This window comes from Saccopteryx leptura, chromosome 4 (genome assembly GCF_036850995.1).
Source record: "Saccopteryx leptura isolate mSacLep1 chromosome 4, mSacLep1_pri_phased_curated, whole genome shotgun sequence".
Lineage (NCBI taxonomy): Eukaryota > Metazoa > Chordata > Mammalia > Chiroptera > Emballonuridae > Saccopteryx > Saccopteryx leptura.
Window position 1 is genome coordinate 217,741,334 of NC_089506.1, and position 19,915 is coordinate 217,761,248.

The 19,915-nt window shown below is 49.6% G+C and overlaps 1 protein-coding gene and 1 non-coding gene across 2 annotated transcripts in view; both read right to left on the reverse strand.

The window, feature by feature from the left end:
- The window catches only part of STX1B (syntaxin 1B), a 254,524-nt gene that overhangs the window by 87,107 nt on the left and 147,502 nt on the right, over positions 1–19,915 (reverse strand). The window lies entirely within an intron of this gene.
- On the reverse strand, positions 6,281–6,356 carry TRNAP-GGG (transfer RNA proline (anticodon GGG)). Its single transcript has one exon. It is a non-coding gene; the product is annotated as a tRNA-Pro (tRNA).

Genomic DNA, 19,915 nt, shown 5'->3' on the forward strand with positions numbered 1-19,915 from the left:
GCCGACACAGTTACACTATGTGCTAGGCACTGCTCCAGGGTTTATGTGTACAGTCAGGCGCCACATAACATTGTCAGGGATGGATCGCATATGTGACAGTGGTTCCATAAGATGATAATGAAAACAGAAAAAAAAGAATAAAGATTATAATGGAGCTGAAAAATGTGCCTGGTGACACTGTAGCTGTGGAAACATCATAGCACAAGGTATTACTCCTATGTTTGTAGTCATGCTGGCGTGAACAGACCTACTGCGCTGCCAGTCATAAAACGTATAGTATAGTCCTGGCTGAAGAGCTCTGTCGGTTAGAGCTTCATTCTGAAGTTCAGAGGTTGCTGGTTCGATCCCCGGTCAGGGCACATATGGGAGCGGATCTGTGTTCCTGTCTTTCTCTCTCTCCTTTCCTGTCTCACTAAAATCAGTAAGTAAGCCCAACCAGGCGGTGGCACAGTGGATAGAGTGTTGGACTAGGATGCGGAGAACCCAGGTTTGAGACCCTGAGGTCACCAGCTTGAGTGCGGGCTTATCTGGTTTGAGTAAGGCTCACCAGCTTGGACCCAAGGTCGCTAGCTCAAGCAAGGGGTTACTCGGTCTGCTGAAGGCCCACAGTCAAGGCACATATGAGAAAGCAATCAATGAACTAAGGTGTCGCAACGAAAAACTGATGATTGATGCTTCTCATCTCTCTCTGTTCCTGTCTGTCTATCCCTATCTATCCCTCTCTCTTAACTCTCTCTCTGTCTCTATAAAAAAATTTGTTTATTTATTCATTCAGTGAGAGGAGGGGAGGCTGAGACAGACTCCTGCATGCACCCCAACCAGGATCTACCTGGCAAGCCCATTAGGCGGCAATGCTCTGCCCATCTGGGGTATTACTCTGCTGCTCAGCAACAAAGCTCTTCTTAGCACTTGAGGCAAAGGCCATGGAGCCATCCTCAGCACCTGGAGCCAACTTGCTTCAATAGAGCCATGGCTACAGGAGGGAAAGAGAGAGAGAGAGAGAGAAGGGGAGGGGAAGGAGTGGAGAAGCAGATGGACACTTCTCCTGTGTGCCCTGACCAGGAATCAAACCCAGGACTTCCTCACTCTAGGCCGACACTCTACCACCGAGCCAATCAGCCAGGTCCATGATTTTTAGAGTACTCTTTCTGCTTATAAAAAAAGTTTGCTGTAAAACAGTGTGCCTTGGTATACCAGAAGCAGCTTCATACTTCTTGTGTCCACTGTACCTCTTGATTGCATCAGTTTCTCTTGTGCCTGATTTAATCTCATGTTGTTTTGGACTTTAACATGCTGTACAGGCTTGTAGCCTCAGAGCGATAGGTTGTACCACACAGCCTAGGTGCGTAGTAGGGCAGTGTTTTTCAACTGCCTGTCCACAAACGAGTTAACTACCCCCATGTCTATAAAGATTATAGACCCAATGATTATAGACTTTATAATCTTCATATACGCTGGGGTGGTTAATTCATTCATGGCCCAGCATGAAATTTCTGGGGGACCAGCAGCATTCTGCGGACTGATGGTTGAAAAATGCCATAGTTGGTAGTATATACCATTTAGGTTTGTGTAAGTTCACTCTGTGATGTCCACACAATGGACCAGTGACACCCTTCTCAGACTGCATCCCTATTAAGTGGCGAATGACTGTAGTAATTCCTTGAAACTTCACAACTCATGACACCCATGTTACTATAATCGCGAGGACAGATTAAGTCACTTGTAAACAGTAAACAGCTTACTAGCGACAAAGCTGGATTTAGACCCAGGCATGCTGATGCCGGAGCCCCCGTGGCTGTCAGCCACCTTTCCGTGCCTGGCCCGTGGGTGTCTGGAATGGCAGGGGGGAGCCACTCAGCACGACATCCCCTCCCTCATCTGGCTCCAGGGGTTGGAGAGGTGCCCATAGAGGCAGGGCACCCCTGTTTGGGCTGGGCACTCTCCAGGGACCGCTTGTGGGCCATGTTCTGAGGGTGGCAAAGGGCGCGCTGACTACCGGCAGCGGAGTGCTGTCCTGTTGCCCGCAGTCTGCTGGCACAGTGGCCACGAAGGCGACAACCCTGGCAGGGGAAGCCCTGGGAGGACGAGGGTGACCACCACGTATTTCACGTACAGCCCACCACTGTGCTCTTCTTGGTCACATCACGCCAGCCTGCCACATGGCCCCGTCCACGCGGCTCAGGCTGCCGTGGGAGCAAGGCGGTCCTGGAGGTAGACCGAGGTCCACACTCTGCTCCATCCTCATGGCCAGCGTGATCCGGGGCCACTCACTTCGTCCCTCAGCAATTCGGCCTCCTCTTTCTGAAAGGGGGTGAGCTTCGATTCCCAGGATCCAGGGTGGTCAGATGAAATGCTGCACGACTTCTGAGCACGCCTGCTCGAGCTGGCTCCGCCTCACCCCTCCGCCAGAGCACACAGGCCTCAGCCTGGTGCGCAGGAGACCGGGCCTCGGGGAGCCGTGTCCTGAGTGACCTGGGAGGGCGGAGGCCACGACCAGATGCTCCGATCCTCTGCTCTGTGGATGGGGATGCTCTCAGGACGGGGCCAAAGGCCCACAAGGTGACTCTGATGAGCTGTCTCTCCGATGAGCTCATCTAACCACAGAGGTGGCGGGAGCTGTCAGATGCGGCCACCAGGAAAGGACGAGGCCTTCTTTTAGGAAGATGTCCACACCCACAAGGTGTACTGGGACTCCTTTTCAGGAATGTGGTCCTCAAACGTGGGGCAAGAGCTGGGTCCGAGGACCTGGGAGTTCCCTTCTGCCTCTGCGAGTGTGGACCGGTCACTCCTCTGCCCGAGACCTCGAGTGGCCCCACAGTCTTCTCAGCTCAGGTCGTACCCCCGTGCTCACAACTCCCATGTCCTCTGCAGCTCGGAACCAAGCCCTCCTTCCATGCTCTCCCTCATGCTCAATGGGTTCAAGTCCCAAATCCTCAGCTATTAGCTGCCCCAGCCCCTTACCTCGTACCCTCTGTAGTGTCATTTAGTTGATATTTTTCTTCAGTATGACTCGTTTTTCTTTTTTTCTTTTTCTTTTTGTATTTGTCTGAAGTGAGAAGCAGGGAGGCAGAGAGACAGACTCCCGCATGTGCCCGACCAGGATCCACTGCATGCCCACCAGGGGGCGATGCTCTGCCTATCTGGGGCACTGCTCTGTTGCAACCAGAGCCATTCTAGTGCCTGAGGCAGAGGCCATGGAGCTGTCCTCAGCGCCCGGGCCAACTTTGCTCCAATGGAGCCTTGGCTGCAGGAGGGGAAGAGAGAGACAGAGAGGAAGGAGAGGGGGAAGGGTGGAGAAGCAGATGGGCGCTTCTCCTGTGTGCCCTGGCCAGGAATCAAACCTGGGACTTCCAGATGCTGGGCCGACACTGTACTACTGAGCCAATCAGCCAGGGCTATGAGTCATTTTTCTTAACTGAAAGAAACATAGCTGAGGAGGAAACTTAATCTCTGTAAATAGAAAATTGCTTGTATAAATGATAAGTAGAAAAATAAATACAACGTTAAATTACCTCAAAATTATTCAAAGACCTAAATTTAAGACCTTAAACTATAAAACATTTAGAAGAAAACATTGGGTTGAATCTTCGTGACCTTGGATTTGGCAGTGGTTTCTTAGATATGATACCAAAAGTATAAGCAACAACAACAAAATAGGTAAATCAGACTTCATCAAAAAATTTAAAATTTGTGTATCAAAGGAAACTATCAAGAAAGTAGAGACAACCCACAGAATGGGAGGAAACATTAGTAAGCCACATCTGATAAAGGACTCATCTTCAGAGCTCATACAGAACCATTACAGCCTGACCTATGGTGGTGCAGTGAAGGTGTCGACCTGGAACACTGAGGTCGCCAGTTCAAAACCCTGGGCTTGCTTGGTCAGGGCACATATGAGAAGCAACTACTATGAGTTGATGCTTCCCGCTCCTCCCCACTGCCTTTCTCTCTCTCTCTCTCTCCCTCTCTCTAAAATTAATTAAAAACTTAATAAATAAAATCTTAATTAAAAAAAAAAGAACCAGGCCCTGGCCGGTTGGCTCAGTGGTAGAGCGTCGGCCTGGCGTGCAGGAGTCCCGGGTTCGATTTCTGGCCAGGGCACACAGGAGAAGTGCCCATCTGCTTCTCCACCCCTCCCCCTCTCCTTCCTCTCTGTCTCTCTCTTCCCCTCCATTGGAGCAAAGATGGCCTGGGCGCTGAGGATGGCTCTGTGGCCTCTGCCTCAGGTGCTAGAATGGCTCTGGATGCAACAGAGCGACGCCCCAGAGGGGCAGAGCATCACCCCCTGGTAGGCATGCTGGGTGGATCCCGGTTGGGCGCACGCAGGAGTCTGTCTGACCGCCTCCCATTTCCAGCTTCGGAAAAATGCAAAAAAAAAAAAAGTAAAAAAAAGAACCATTAAAATTCAACTGTAAAGACAAAAAAAAAAAAAAAACAATTAAAAATGAGCAAAGAAGAACAGAGGTGAATAAGTCTGGTGAGCTAGAAACCTTTGATTCTAGGAAACTCAGATAAGTCAGTAGCTTTGTGAGCACTGAATGAGTGGGTTTTGGAGCCCAGTGTGTGTTTTTACTTGCCCGCCGGGTGCAAGCTAGGATTAAAGATGATGGCCCACCAAAAAAATAAATAAATAATTTTTAAAAAATGGGCAAGAAATCAAATACACACTTCTCTCTCCAAAGAAGGTTTAAAAATGGCCAACAAGCACATGAAAAGATAGATGTTCAACATTATTATTCATTAGGGAGATGCAAATGCACACCAGAATGAGATGCATGCCATGTTACACTCACTAGGATGGCTATGATAATAAAAATACATATATACACATTTTAAGTGAGATTAAGGAGATACAGAGACAGTCTCCCATATGCACCCGACTGGGATCCACCTGGCAACCCCTGTCTGGGGCCAATGCTCTGTCCATCTGGGGCCATGCTCCAACCTAGCTATTTTTAGCACCCCAGGTGGAAGCTCCAGGGAGCCATCCACAGCACCAGGGAGATATGCTTGAATCAATGGATCCATGGATGCACGAGGAGAAGAGAGAGAGAGAGAAAGGGGAGGGGATGGGTGGAGAAGCAGATGGGTGCTTCCCCTGTGTGCCCTGACTGGGAAATCGAACCCAGGACTTCCACACGCCAAGCTGCCGCTGTACTGCTGAGCCAGCTGGCCAGCACCTAAAATGATTTTTTTTAATCTGAAAAGAAACAATGTTGGTGAGGATGTGTAGAAATTAGAACATTTGTACATTGCTGGTGAGAATGAAAAATGGAATTGCCACTGTGGAAAAAGTTTAGCAATTCCTCAAAAAGTTAAACAGAATTAGCATAAACCCAGCAGGTGTATGCTGGGGTATATATGTATTCTCTCCAGACATATCCCCAAGAGAAATGGAAACAAGTGTCCGCACAGAAACCTGTACACAAATGCTCACAGTACTGTTCAGAGTAGCCAAAAAGTGGAGACAGTCCAAACGTCTAGCAGCTTATGAACAGATAAACAAAATGTGGTTTGTATCCATACAATTTTTACCATTAAAAAAGAGTGAAGCAAGGCCTGACCTGTTGTGGCGCAGTGGTTAAACCGTTGACCTGGAACGCTGAGGTCACCGGTTTGAAACCCTGGGCCTGCCTGGTCAAGGCACATATGGGAGTTGATGCTTCCTGCTCCTCCCCCTGTTCTATCTCTGTCTCTCTCACTCTCTCTCTCTAAAAATGAATAAATAAATAAATAATCTAAAAAAAAAAGAGTGAAGCACTGATGTATGCTAAAACATGGGTGAGCCTTGAAGACATGCTGAGAGAACCCAGATACAAAAGGCTGCGCGCATGTTGTAGGATTCTGTGAGGCGCATCCACAGAGACAGAAAGCAGATGAATGGTTGGCAGGGGCGGGGGGGGCAAGTGACTGCGGATGTGATGAAATGTTGTGGAACTGGATAATGGTGATGAACTGATGTCACTGAATTGTGTGTGTGTGTGTGTGTATATATTTTTTAAATTTTTTCCGAAGTGGGAAACAGGGAGGCAGACAGACTCCCGCATGCGCCTGACCGGGATCCACCTGGCATGCCCACCAGGGGGCGATGCTCTGCCCATCTGGGGCGTCGCTCTGTTGCAACCAGAGCCATTCCAGCGCCTGAGGCAGAGGCCATGGAGCCATCCTCAGCGCCCAGGGCCAACTTTGCTCTAGTGGAGCCTTGGCTGCAGGAGGGGAAGAGAGAGACAGAGGATGGAGAGAGGGAGGGGTGGAGAAGCAGATGGGCGCTTCTCCTGTGTGCCCTGGCTGGGAATCGAACCCAAGACTCCTGCACCCCAGGCCGACACTCTACCACTGAGCCAACCGGCCAGGGCCTATATTTTTTTTCTTAAGTGAGAGGCGGGGAGGCAGAGACAGACTCCTGCATGTGCCTCGATTGATCCACCCAGCAAGCCCCCTACCAGGCGATGCTCTACCTGTCCTGCAGGCCCACTGCTCCATTGCTTGGCAACCAAGCTATTTTAGCGCCCCAGGTGAGGCCATGGAGCCATCCTCAGCGCCCAGGGCCAACTTGCTTGAACTATTTGAGCCATGGCTGCAGGAGGGTAAGAGAGATGGGGTGGGATAGGGAAGGGTGGAGAAGCAGATGGGCACTTCTCCTGTGTGCCCTGACTGGGAATCAAATGAGGGACTTCCACACCCTGGGATTATGCTCTACCAATGAGCCAACCAGCCAGGGCCTAGAATTGTATACTTGAAAAATGTTGAGATTGTGAATGTTACATGAATTTTACCACAGTAATAAACTACCATCAATGTTAAATTGCCACCTATATATTGTTGCCTAATTAAAGTGAGGCTCTGGGTCTAGGGGGCTTGTCTTGTGTTGTTGTACGAGAAAGAGAGTGACAGAGACAGAGACACAGAGAACTGAGAAGTGTGAAAGGCTTACCAATCTGAGACTTTCTCTTGGGCGGGACCTAATGACCTGAAGGAGAACCAGAAGGACCACATTTCTCATGGTGCCATCTCAGCAAGCTGGCGGAGAGCATCTAAGGTCCCCTGGGCACCGCCTGTGCCGACGAGGGTGCTGTGTGAGGGCCAGCACGGTCCATGTCCTGCACGAAGTGCTGCTGACGGGGAAGATACGGCTGCATTTCAACCCAGGCTTAGTCCCAGAGCCAAAGGCTGTGGTGCAGGGGCTGCTTCTACGCAGAAGACGGGGGGCTTGCTGTCTTTGTCAGCCCTAAAGGGGCACCTTCCTGAGCCCTACTCCATGTTTTGGGAAACCTGGTAGTGAAAATGACATGAACTTGATGACAAATAAGACTTTGTTGCTATTCTTTTTTTTTTTTTTTTTTTTTTTTTTTTACAGAGACAGAGAGTGAGTCAGAGAGAGGGAATAGACAGGGACAGATGGACAGGAACAGAGAGATGAAAAGCATCAATCAGTTTTTCGTTGCGTGTTGCAACACCCTAGTTGTTCATTGATTGCTTTCTTATATGTGCCTTGACCACAGGCGGGCCTTCAGCAGACCGAGTAGCCTCTTGCTGGAGCCAGCGACCTTGGGTTCAAGCTGGTGAGCTTTTGCTCAAACCAGATGAGCCCGTGCTCAAGCTGGCGACCTCGGAGTCTCGAACCTGGGTCCTCTGCATCCCAGTCCGATGCTTTATCCACTGCGCCACCGCCTGGTCAGGCTTTGTTGCTATTCCTGTCTCCACCACGTTCCAGCTGTGTGACCCTGTGTTAATTGCTGGACCTTCTCTAAATCTCCACTTCCTCATCTGTAAATGGGGAAAGCGGCTCAGAGAGGGTGAAGACTAAATGACATGTGCGTTCACACTGACCTGGAGCTCTGTTCCCTTCTTCCTGTTTTTCCAGCTAATTAACTTCAACTTTCATTTAAATACACTTTTTTTCACTAAAATTAATATAACCATACAAAAAATATGATAAAAAATTAACTCCTCTTTCACCTGCTCCGAGTTCGACTATTTTTGCTGTATTTACTTCTTGTATTTTTTTTTCTAAGCTTTTTAAAAAATGTCACTGTACCCTGGCTGGGTAGCTCGGTTGGTTAGAACATCATCCCGAAGTGCAGAGGTTGCTGGTTCGATCCCTGGTCAGGGCACACACAGGATCAGATCTATGTTCCTGTATCCCTCTCTCTCTCCCTCTCTTTCTCTCTAAAATCAGTAAAATAAACATTAAAAAAAGAGTACTTTAAAAAAAATTTCAAATAAAAACATAGTTGTAAGTTTTTGCTGCTTTATTGCCTTCACAGCCATGATTTTAATGGCTGTATATACAATTTCCACATAAACATATTTTTTTAACTTTTTTTTTAAATTTATGTTTTACAGAGACAGAGAGTGAGTGAGTGAGAGAGAAGGATAGACAGGGACAGACAGACAGAAACGGAGAGAGATGAGAAGCATCAATCATTAGTTGTTTTTTTTATGGGTTTTTTTTTGTATCTTTCCGAAGCTGGAAACGGGGAGAGACAATCAGACAGACTCCCGCATGCACCCGACCGGGATCCACCCGGCACGCCCACCAGGGGGCGATGCTCTGCCCCTCTGGGGCGTCGCTCTGTTGCGACCAGAGCCACTCTAGCGCCTGGGGCAGAGGCCAAGGAGCCATCCCCAGCGCCCGGGCCATCTTTGCTCCAATGGAGCCTCGGCTGCGGGAGGGGAAGAGAGAGACAGAAAGGAAGGAGAGGGGGAGGGGTGGAGAAGTAGATGGGCGCTTCTCCTGTGTGCCCTGGCTGGGAATCGAACCCGGGACTTCTGCACGCCAGGCCAACGCTCCACCACTGAGCCAACCGGCCAGGGCCTCAATCATTAGTTTTTCATTGCGCGTTGCAACACCTTAGTTGTTCATTGATTGCTTTCTCATATGTGCCTTGACCACGGGCCTTCAGCAGACTGAGTGACCCCTTGCTGGAGCCAGCGACCTTGGGTTCAAGCTAGTGAGCTTTGCTCAAACCAGATGAGCCCACGCTCAAGCTGGCGACCTCAGGGTCTCGAACCTGGGTCCTCTGCATCCTAGTCCGATGCTCTATCCACTGCGCCACTGCCTGGTCAGGCCACATAAACATATTTTGCTGAGTCATTTTTCTGTTGTTGAATATTTTCAGTGCTGCCACTTGTATAATACTTTGACCCTGGTTGGACAGTTCAGTTGGTTGAAGCATTGTCCTGAAGCGCAGAGGTTGCCGGTTTGATCCCTGGTCAAGGCACAGACAGGAACAGATATTCCTACCTCTCTCTCTCTCTTCCTTCCTCTGTCGCTGAGATCAATCAATAAAAAAAATTTTTTTTTAAACTTTGAAAAAAAAAAAAAAAAAAAAACTTTGATGAACATCTCTGAGAATAAGTCTCCCAAATTTTGACCATTTCCTCTTTTCTTTTTTTTTTTTTTTTTAATTTTTTTAATTCTATTTATTTATTTATTTTTACAGAGACAGAGAGAGAGTCAGAGAGAAGGATAGATAGGGACAGACAGACAGGAACAGAGAGAGAGATGAGAAGCATCAATCATTAGTTTCTCGTTGTGCATTGTGACTTCTTAGTTGTTCATTGATTGCTTTCTCATCTGTGCCTTGACCGTGGGCCTTCAGCAGACCGAGTAACCCCCTGCTGGAGCCAGAGACCTTGGGTCCAAGCTGGTGAGCTTTTTTGCTCAAGCCAGATGAGCCCGTGCTCAAGCTGGTGACCTCGGGGTCTCGAACCTGGGTCCTTCCGCATCCCAGTCCGATGCTCTATCCACTGCGCCACCACCTGGTCAGGCTCCTCTTTTCTTTCTTATTTATTATTTTACTGTTTTCTTAAAATACAGTCTCAGAAATAGAAATATTGGGTCAAATCTGTGAGCATTTCTCTGGCTTTGGTGGTGCATAATCTTATAATTACTTGTAACTTGAAACGCAAGCTATTCAGCCCCTATCTGTCCATCTTATCTGAAAGCTGTGGGTGGAGCCTGCCCCGGGGTGGCGCAGTGGCTGAAGCACTGGCCTGGAACGCTGAGGTCACCGGTTTGAAACTGGGCTTGCCTGGTCAGGGCCCATAAAAGAATCAACTATGATGAGTTGATGCTTCCTGTACCTTCCCCACCTTCCTTCCTCTCTCTCTCTCTCTCTCTCTCTCTCTCTCTCTCTCTCCCTTCTTCTCTCTAAAAATCAATTCTAAGGTTTTTTTTTTTATTGAAACATATTTTCCCACTTCTTAGAGATGTGAGGATTAAACATGCTGACGCACAATAGCGTAGACGAGGGTCTAGCGCGGGCAAGCACTCTATCACTGTTAATCCCTGTTCTTGTTTTCACTGTATAAATGACCTGAGAGTCGTCTGACGCTGTGGCTCTTTGTGGGCTCCTAGTGATCACCACTTTCCTTACTGGGTCTTCTGGGTTAAGTTTTGTAAGGTTGGCCCTGACCAGATAGCCCAGTTAGTTAGAGCACCATCCTAATGCGCCAAGGTTATGGGTTCAACCCCTGGTCAGGGCACATGCAAGAAGAGATCAATGTTTCTGTTTCTCCCTTCCTCCCTCTCTGAAATCAATCAATAATTTCCTTTTTAAGTGAGAAGAGGGGAGATAGTGAGACAGACTCCCACATATGTCCCAACTGGGATCCACCTAGCAACCCCTACCTGGGGCTGATGCTCGAATCAACCGAGCTATTTTTAGCTTGAGGCAGATGCTTGCACCAATGGAGCTATCCTCAGCACCTGGGGCCACAATCAAACCAACTGAGATACTGGCTGGGGGAGAAGAGGGAGAGGAGGCGGGGAAGAGAAGCAGATGGTCACTTCTCATGTGTGCCCTGACTGGGGATCGAACCTGGAATGTCCGCATGCCGGGGTGACATTCTATCCACTGAGAAAACCTGCCGAGTCCTCAATAAATAAGCAAAGAAATAAAATTTTTGTAAGGTTATTATCACTTGACTAATGGATTCTGACTGCTAAGAAATTCTTGTTTTGTTTTTGTAGGTTTGTTTGTTTTCAAATACAGGTTCCTAAGGAGAATTATGAAGTCAAAGAGATGTGAAGTTTTTCTAATTACATGACCTCAGATATTAAAAAGATGCTGTTAGGTGGGTAACAGAAAGTAGATGGAGGAATTTGGCAGTCGCGTTTGTTTGTTTCTTTATTTATACCTTGCGTGGTTTCGAAAAGCCCTTGCGGCGTTTATAGAGCCACATATTATACAACAGGTGCCTGGCATCTGGTAAGACTCACTCCACTAACTGCTGGCCATTATTACTGATAGTAGCAGGAGGAGTCATGTGTCATTAACAAGATAAAAAATGGACCGGTAAAGGGAAAACGATCACATGAATCCAGGGCTGGTACACAAAACATAAGGTACAAAGCTCTGCTTACACAATTGCTAAAAGGGGATTATAGATTTGCTGAAATTTCTGGAGACCCAAGCAAATATTTGTTATCTAATTCATGGCTTGGGAGAAAGTTCTCCTGTGAGTCTCCTTTGCTTTGTATTATTAATATCATTTCCCTTTTTTTTAAAAAAAGAATTGGGACGTCCTTCGTCTCCAGTTTTCTGTGTCTCTTCCAAATAGGTGGCTCGGAACACTCATGGCAAATGATCCCATTTTACTTGTCCACATCAGATCGAGATGTGGGCTCATTTAAAGCAGCACAATGCTTTCTTAATTTCTCCAATGTTAGGTTACAATTTCCTCTTACCAGTGTTTGTTATAAAAAAAAATTTTCCTAATGCATGAAATATCGTATATTTTCATCTACGGCTATCAAATATGAAGAGTTGGATATATGCTGTGTGGAGAAGCAGGCACGCTCAGACATTATCAGTAAGAGTATACATCTGCACTGCCTCTTTGAACGAAGGAAAATTTGGCTACACTGGTCAAAATTCAAAATGCCCACACCGGCCCTGGTTGGTTGGCTCAGTGGTAAAGCATCGGCCTGGCGTGCGGAAGTCCCGGGTTCGATTCCCGGCCAGGGCACACAGGAGAGGTGCCCATCTGCTTCTCCACCCCTCCCCCTCTCCTTCCTCTCTGTCTGTCTCTTCTCCTCCCGCAGCTGAGGCTCCATTGGAGCACAAGATGGCCCGGGCGCTGGGGATGGCTCCTTGGCCTCTGCCCCAGGCGCTAGAGTGGCTCTGGTCGGGGCAGAGCGTCGCCCCCTGGTGGACGTGCCGGGTGGATACCGGTCGGGCGCATGCAGGAGTCTGTCTGACTGTCTCTCCCCGTTTCCAGCTTCAGAAAAATACAAAAAAAAAAAAAAAAAAAAAATGCCCACACCCTCTGACCCAACAGGTCTGCTTCTAGATCCTGCAGGCATGGTGGCATGGGCGCTCAAAGATGTATGCACAAGCCTGACCTGTGGTGGCGCAGTGGATAAAGCGTCGACCTGGAAATGCTGAGGTTGCCAGTTCAAAACCTGGGCTTGCCTGGTCAAGGCACATATGGGAGTTGAAGCTTCCTGCTCCTCCCCCCTTCTCTCTCTCCCCTCCCCTCTAAAATGAATAAATAAATAAAAATAACTAAAAAAAAAAGATGTATGCACAGTGATGGCATCAAAGCGTTCCTTTGGTAGCAAGACTGAAAACAACCTGTATGTCCACCAATAGGGGAGCTGATTAAATAAATGATGGCACGTCCACATAATGAAATACTCAGCAGCTGTGACAATAAACAAAGCTGATATGTAAAAGGAACATGAAACATCCTCCAAAATATATATAGTATGTTATGTGAAAAAGCCAGGGGGAAAGCCAGCAAAGAGAGGGTGCTATCATTTTGTGTTTTTCTAAAGGCTATGCTTGCACCCGCCTAGACTCTAGAGAGCTACACGGGACACTGGCAACAGTGCCAAGCTCAGGAGGCGATGACAGGGGCTGCGGTTGGGCAGAGGCAAGAGGGCAGCTTGCTTTTCACTTTTCTCTGTTGATCCCATTTGCATTTTTTTCAAAATATAAAAAGAAGTGAAAAAAACAAACACGTAAAACAAATCTTATTAGAAAACATCTGCCCTGTGTGGTATGGGCATCACTTCCTCGGAGAAAGTGTGTGTGGTCTCTGAACTGGGGAGGTGCCACCCTCCTCTTCCTGCCCGTGGCTACATCCCAAGAGACAGTGCCCTTTCTGACCAGAGTCCTGACTAAATCACTAACTTGTGGAGTGATCGTAGGAAAGCCAACCTTTCTTGGTGCTGGGGTGTCAGAAATGACAAGATGGACAATGCCCTGCCCTCCCACAGCTTAAACCAGCAGAGCGAGCAGCGTGGCCAAGGTCACGGAGGTGAGAAAGTCCACGCCCACCAAGTCCAGGTCCCCGTCTCCATGGCCCCATCGCTTTCTCTCATACTCCCAAAGCCTCCACTCTCCTGGGCTGCTCTCTTGCATGACTGTCTAGTTGCTAAATCCCTAGAGGACGAAAGGAAGCCGGGATGGCTCGGCCATGCTCTCCAGGCCTCCACAAACCCTAACCAGAGGTAATTAGTATAGTACTGACTGCTACAGCCATGTGGAAACTGCCCAAAGGGACCCTGAGGTTGGAAAAGGAAAAAATGGCTAGTCGGGCTGGCCTCCGAGGTTTTCACAGGTTGTGTGAAAGGTTGGGCTGGATGGTAATTGTTTTTGTTTTTTCCTCTCATGAGAGAAAGAGAGAGAGAGAGAGAGAGAGAGAGAGAGAGAGATTAGAGACAAGATGAGAAGCATCAACTCGTAGTCGCAGCACTTCAGTTGTTTATTGATTGCTTCTCATTCGTGCCTTGTCCAGGTGGGCTCAAGCCAACCCAGTGATGCCTCGCTGAAGCCAGAGACCTTGATTATGTCAATGATCCCACGCTCAAGGTGGTGACCCTGCACTCAAGGTGGATGAGCCCAAGCTCAAGCCAGCCGACCTCGGGGGTTTCAAACCTGGGACCTCAAGGTGGACGCTCTATCTACTGTGCTACCACCAGTCAGGCTGGATAATTGATTCTGCACATAAAAATGTGGTTTTGTTTTATCCTTAAAACATATACTCAGGGCCTTTGTCTCTTTGGATGTCTGCAGCTAGCTTCTTTTTAAGGTCACAGATCCTTTTCCTTAAGCCAGGACAGGGTTCCTTCTGGGGCAGGCAGCACTATGCCTTGACTTTTTCCTGTTGCAGGGAGTTAGGTGATTTTGCACAGCCTCCTCGGCTCGACCAACAAGAGACAGCCATGTCTATGACACCATCACGGCTTTTGAAGATTTAGTTTGGAATATTCCCAGAAAGAGTTTCCCAGATCAGAGATGTAGTGCGGAGGAGAGGAAGAGGCACGCATCCTGGAACCAGAGGGCCTCGTGTTCCAATGAGACTCTGACATGCATTCAGGTATTAACCTCAGTTCCTTCATGAAACAGGGGTAATAACAACGCTCCCTTCACAGAAGGCCCTCAGGATGTAGCGAGAAGGTGTGTGAGGAACTTTGCACAAAGAAGGCCCTCAGGAACAGCAGCGGCTGCTACCCTTCCTAGCATGTCGCCAAACTGACCCTCTACCGACGGTCCTTTTTCAAAAGGTAGCCGTGAAAAATAGTAACTAGCATTCGCCGCGCACTTAGCACGAGGCAGGCCTCTTCTCGGGCAGTACAGGTACTCACTCCCTGAGTACTTACAGCAAGTCCTTGAGGCGGACACGGTTATTCTGCCGCTAGGAGAGCCGAGGCTCAGAGCGGCTGACTAAGCTGCCCAGGGTCGCCCAGCGTCTGCGCCGAGCGGGGACGGAAACCCAGGGGGGTCTCTGCCCACGAGACCCGGGCCGCACACGCGCCCATCAAAACGCCCCCCGGAGGGGACACCGAACAACCCGGCCCAGAGAGGAGACGAACCCGCTCCTCCAGCCGGCGACCTGCGCCCCCGGGGCCGAAGGGGTTATTCCCACTGAGACGGCCGCACCCCCGGCTCCTAGAGCGGCGCCGACGCGGGCGGGAGGCACCGGCACTTCCGGCGCGCGCGGGGACTCGGGGGGTCCGGCCGCCGGAGCCCGTGCTGGGCTTCCCGTCCGGCGCGGGGCCGGGGCCGGGCTCCTCGGAGAGCCCTCCCTGCCCTCCCGGGCTCCGGAAAGGGAGGGCTCGGAGCTGCGGAGGGAAGGGGCGCGCGCCCGCGCCGGCCGGGAGCGCGCCGGGGGCGCCGCGGTGCATCCTGGGCCTCCGCGCGCCGGCCGGGACCGAGATGCACGTGGCGGCGGGCGGTTGTGCGGCCGCGCCGGCCGCCTGGTCCCCGGCCGCGTGAGGCCCTCCGCCGGCCCCTCCCTGGGACCTGCCTTCCGCAGCCCCGGGTACGAAAGCCTTCGCTCCTCTTCGCCCGCCCCAGGGCTGGCCGGCCGGCCGGCCCACTGCCTCCGCGATTCCTCACCGTCGCCGCCGTAAGAAGTCGGTGGCGTCGGCCCCATTCTGTAGGCTACCTGCTTGTCAAGTCTGTTTATAAACGGGACGCCTGTCGTCCAGGAGCGGAGCCAGGACCGCACGGCGCAGGGCAGGCCTCCTTCGTGCTGAGATGACCTTCAGGCTGACTTCTCGGAACTCACCAGGCCTAACACCAGCCTGCCTGGCCTTTTGCTTTCTGGCAACAGAGATGGTTCGTTCTCGGTCGAACTGGGACCTCGGTTATCTTTTCTCCTGCCCCCCTCCCTTCATTTCCCTCATCTTCTTACCTTGTTTTTAATCCAGCCCATTTCTCCAGCCCCACTGTCACCATCTTTGAACCTCACTGTCACACACCTGTGTTCCTGCAGTAACCTACAATCCTGACTCCCTTTATTTCACATGCCACTCCACTACCCTGGCATCAGCCGCTCACTCCCGGAACTCTTCTAGCGTGGCACTAAGGCCATTTGAAGCTTGGCCTCAGCTCATCTTTCTAGCCGATTTCTCTTGGTTCCCTAAGCAGAGGGTACAAACTGGTAGCTACCATTGGAAATTTTATCTCAACTGGTCCACAAAATATCATCTTAAAATTCCAGTTCATCTTTATTTTAAAATTGGGAGATTTCTTTTTAAAAAGCCCATGTTTCCAGCTGCTTTTGAAACCTCAGTGGAGCTGGAAACAGTTGGCCCGTGCTCTTGCATTCAGAAACTAGTTTAAACCGAGAAATGGCTGCTCTCTCGCGGAGGGCAGTGTGCCTGGGTTCACCTTAATCTCTTCCCCTCCCAAGCACCCCTTCTCTCTGTGCCTGAGGGTCAGCTGTTGTGCTGGCACAGGTGTCTTTCATAAAATAGAGAAATAGGTGTTTGGTTTCGGTATCTCATCAAAAGTGCACAAATGGATAGCAGACCAAGAGAGATGCACGTGTGAAGATAACTGAGTGACCGCATAGCCATTTGATGAACTTCCCACTCAGGCGCTGCAGGAACCCTTACATACAACTAGCTTCGTGCCTTCAGCCTCAGATGAACCTAAGGACCATATCTTTGCACCACCTTCTCCACAGAGTAAATTCTATTCAACAAGATCCACGGCTAGTTCTACTCTGAAACCTTCCCTGTCAACCAGCCATCCCACCAGCTCCATCCACCCATCTCATCAGCATTTCTGGAGGCCAGGCACTGGGTTAGATGGGTATAACCAAGCCACCCCCATATCCCTCTGGATTTCTAGGGCTGTGCCCGAATCAGTGTCTTACATGTGGTCGGGGGTCAATAAATGACGATCAGCTGGGTAAATGGCAGTCACAACACCTTATTCTCCTAGTCAAAGTTTGAGATCTTTGAGAGCGGGGTCCAAATTGTATCTTATCTTTGCACTGTCCTAGCACCTAGCACAGTGCCTGGCACATAGCCGACATATGGTAATATCTGGGAAAAACGTGCTGTACGGAGGTGCCTCTGACAAGCAGCAGATGGCGGGTTTTAATGCTGTCCCACAGCTGGAAGCAGCATGCCCCCCCCCTTCACCCCCTAAGCCTTAGTGGGGCAGAGGCAGCTCCGGAGAGCAGAGACCTTACTCAGTCCTGAAAGTGGGGGGCCCTTCACAGTCACCTTGACCTGGAGGCTGTGTTCAGGCGGAGGTATATCTAGGACCCAGCTGTATCCATGTGACCTTGTGAGCAGAACCCAACCTGATTCTGATTCTGAATTCCAAGCTCTGGAATGACGACAGGTCACATGTGCTGAGGGTGCACTCTCAGAGCCAAGCACTACCAAGTACTTCACACCCACGGCTCCTTCCAATCTCCCCACCACCCTGGAGTCCGTACTGTATCTCCTCTCTGCAGACAAGAAGGCTGAAGCTCTGGTACCTGAGTAGCTAGCCTAAGGCCAGTAGCAACAGGCTGACCCAGGACTTCAAGGCCGTGTGGGCTGATTCCAGGGCCCCTGCATTTAGTACGGGGCTCCTTCCGAATGTCCAAGGCTGAAGAGGGATGTTGGGCAGGCCCCAGAGACTCGGCTATAAGCTCATTAGGATTCTGGGTTATATTCCAAGAAGTAAAGCTAATACAAATGCCAACCCTCAACTCCTTATCCTTTATTTCTTACATCCTTAACTCCCTACCTAAAGAATTATAACATATGTCTTTAGAACCATTACATTCTTCAAAAGTCCTAAGAGAAAACATCAGATTTTTTAAAAATCAGACTGACACTGTAGCTTCAAACTCTTGAATAACAAGCCTGTGTTCACAGGCAGAAGTCACAAGAAGGAGTACTTTCCTAAAGGACTGACAGAGGCTTTTACATTTTATCTTACTGAATCTTGATAAATATGAAGGCATTAGTAAAGAGGAAGTGAAGCTTTAAAATATTATGGAAAAAGCCTGACCTGTGGTGGTGCAGTGGATGGAGCGTTGACTTGGAACACAGGTCGCTGGTTCGAAATCTCGGGCTTGTCCAGTCAAGGGACATGGAAAGCAGCTGCTACAAGCGGATGCTTCCCGCACCTCCCCCCTGCCTTTCTCTATCTATCCTCTCTCTAAAATCAATAAATAGAATCTTTTAAAAATATATTATATGATTTTGCAAAAGTTATACTGAAGGATAGGGCTTGGATCAGAAGCCAGTCCTGGCTGTCAGGAGGAGTCTGATGTTTGTCTTCTCTTCTGTGTCTCTGTATGGAACGGTCTGGTCAAAGAAGCTGTTGGCTTATGAGTTATGGGTCCATCTAACACTAGTCCCTCGTGGCCCAGATGTTTTTTTTTTTTTTTTCCTTTTTTTCAAAGTGTGAGGAGGTGGGATAGAGACCTCCGCATGTGCCCTGACCGGGGTCCACTACCTCCGGCCTGGGACCATGCTCACAACAGAACTATTTTTAGTGCCTGAGGAAGAGACTCCACAGAGCCATCCTCAGCTCCCTGGGCCAATTGAGCCATGGCTGAGGGAGGGGAAAAGGGGGAGAAGGAGGAAGAGGAGGGACGGGGAAGCAGATGGTCACTTCTCCTGTGTGCCCTGACTGGGAATCAAACCTGGGATATCCACACACCGGGCCAACACTCTACCACTGAGCCATCTCATGGCCCAGATGTTATTCTAGACTTATCTCCTTATATTTCAGACTTTTTTAGATGGGCCTATATGACAAAAAAGGACTCATTATCTCCCTTGCCTCCTAGCTATGACTCTGTCAGGTTTGCAAAATATTCTTTTAAGACTTGTCCCACACATAGTAGGTTCTTTTCCTTCCTTCCTTCCTTCCTTCCTTCCTTCCTTCCTTCCTTCCTTCCTTCCTTCCTTCCGTACATATGTATGAGTGCTTATTCTGGGATCTTTTAGGCACTGAAGTTATGGTTGTGAACAAAACAGATAAAAATTAACGCCACCCCCCAAAAATTAAAACCCCAAAATAAAAATTCCTGCCCTTACAGAGGTTAAATTCTAAGGAAGAAAGATAAATAAAATAAGACAAAAGTGGGGAAGGGTCTAGGAAGTGTCAGGGTCAGGGAAGGTATTGAAATTTTGGATAGGAAAGCCAGGGGAGACCACGAGGAGGTGAACTTCCATAAAGACTTGAAGCAGAGGCCCTGGCCAGTTGGCTCAGCGGTAAAGCGTCGGCCTGGCGTGCGGGGGACCCGGGTTTGATTCCCGGCCAGGGCACATAGGAGAAGCGCCCATTTGCATCTCCACCACCCCCCTACTTCCTCTCTGTCTCTCTCTTCCCCTCCCGCAGCCAAGGCTCCATTGGAGCAAAGATGGCCCGGGCGCTGGGGATGGCTCCTTGGCCTCTGCCCCAGGCGCCAGAGTGGCTCTGGTTGCGGCAGAGCGACGCTCCGGAGGGGCAGAGCACCACCCCCTGGTGGGCAGAGCATCGCCCCTGGTGGGCGTGCGGGGTGGATCCCCGTCGGGCGCATGCAGGAGTCTGTCTGACTGTCTCTCCCCGTTTCCAGCTTCAGAAAAATAAAAAAAATAAAGAACAACAACAACAACATAAAAGACTTGAAGCAGATATGTGTAACACTTAACTGCGGGCTGCTCCCTCCAGTGCGTCTCCAGAAAGGAGACAACCTAGACACTGCCTGCCATCTTCGAAGTAGCGTAGGGGGGAAAGGATCACGGAGATGAAGTTGTTGAAGTTAGTTCTTTTCCTTCTTAACAGTCTCTTTCGTTCTTTCTGAGTTTGCCCTAGATGGTTTCTCACTCCAATCTTCCGCAAGATTCACCTGTATTCTGCCAAGTCTGTCTTTCTCTTCTTTCTACCCGTTCCATCCAGGGTAGCCAAGAAATGAGGTGGCAGCTGAGACCAGTGAGCAGGGGGACCAGCATGCTTCCTTCCATTACATGTCCAGGCAGAGTGTAAAGTGGTGACCAGAGCAGGAGGTGGGCAGCCCTGGGGGTGACACACTTGGAGGTTTAGGAAGCATCTGTAGGGGCAGATAGCCCAATACTATCTAAAGCCCACCCAGATCTAAAAATAAGTGGCTATGGTTCGATCCCGGGGCAGGGCACATACAGGAACAGCTTGATGGTCTTGTCTCTCTGTCTCTC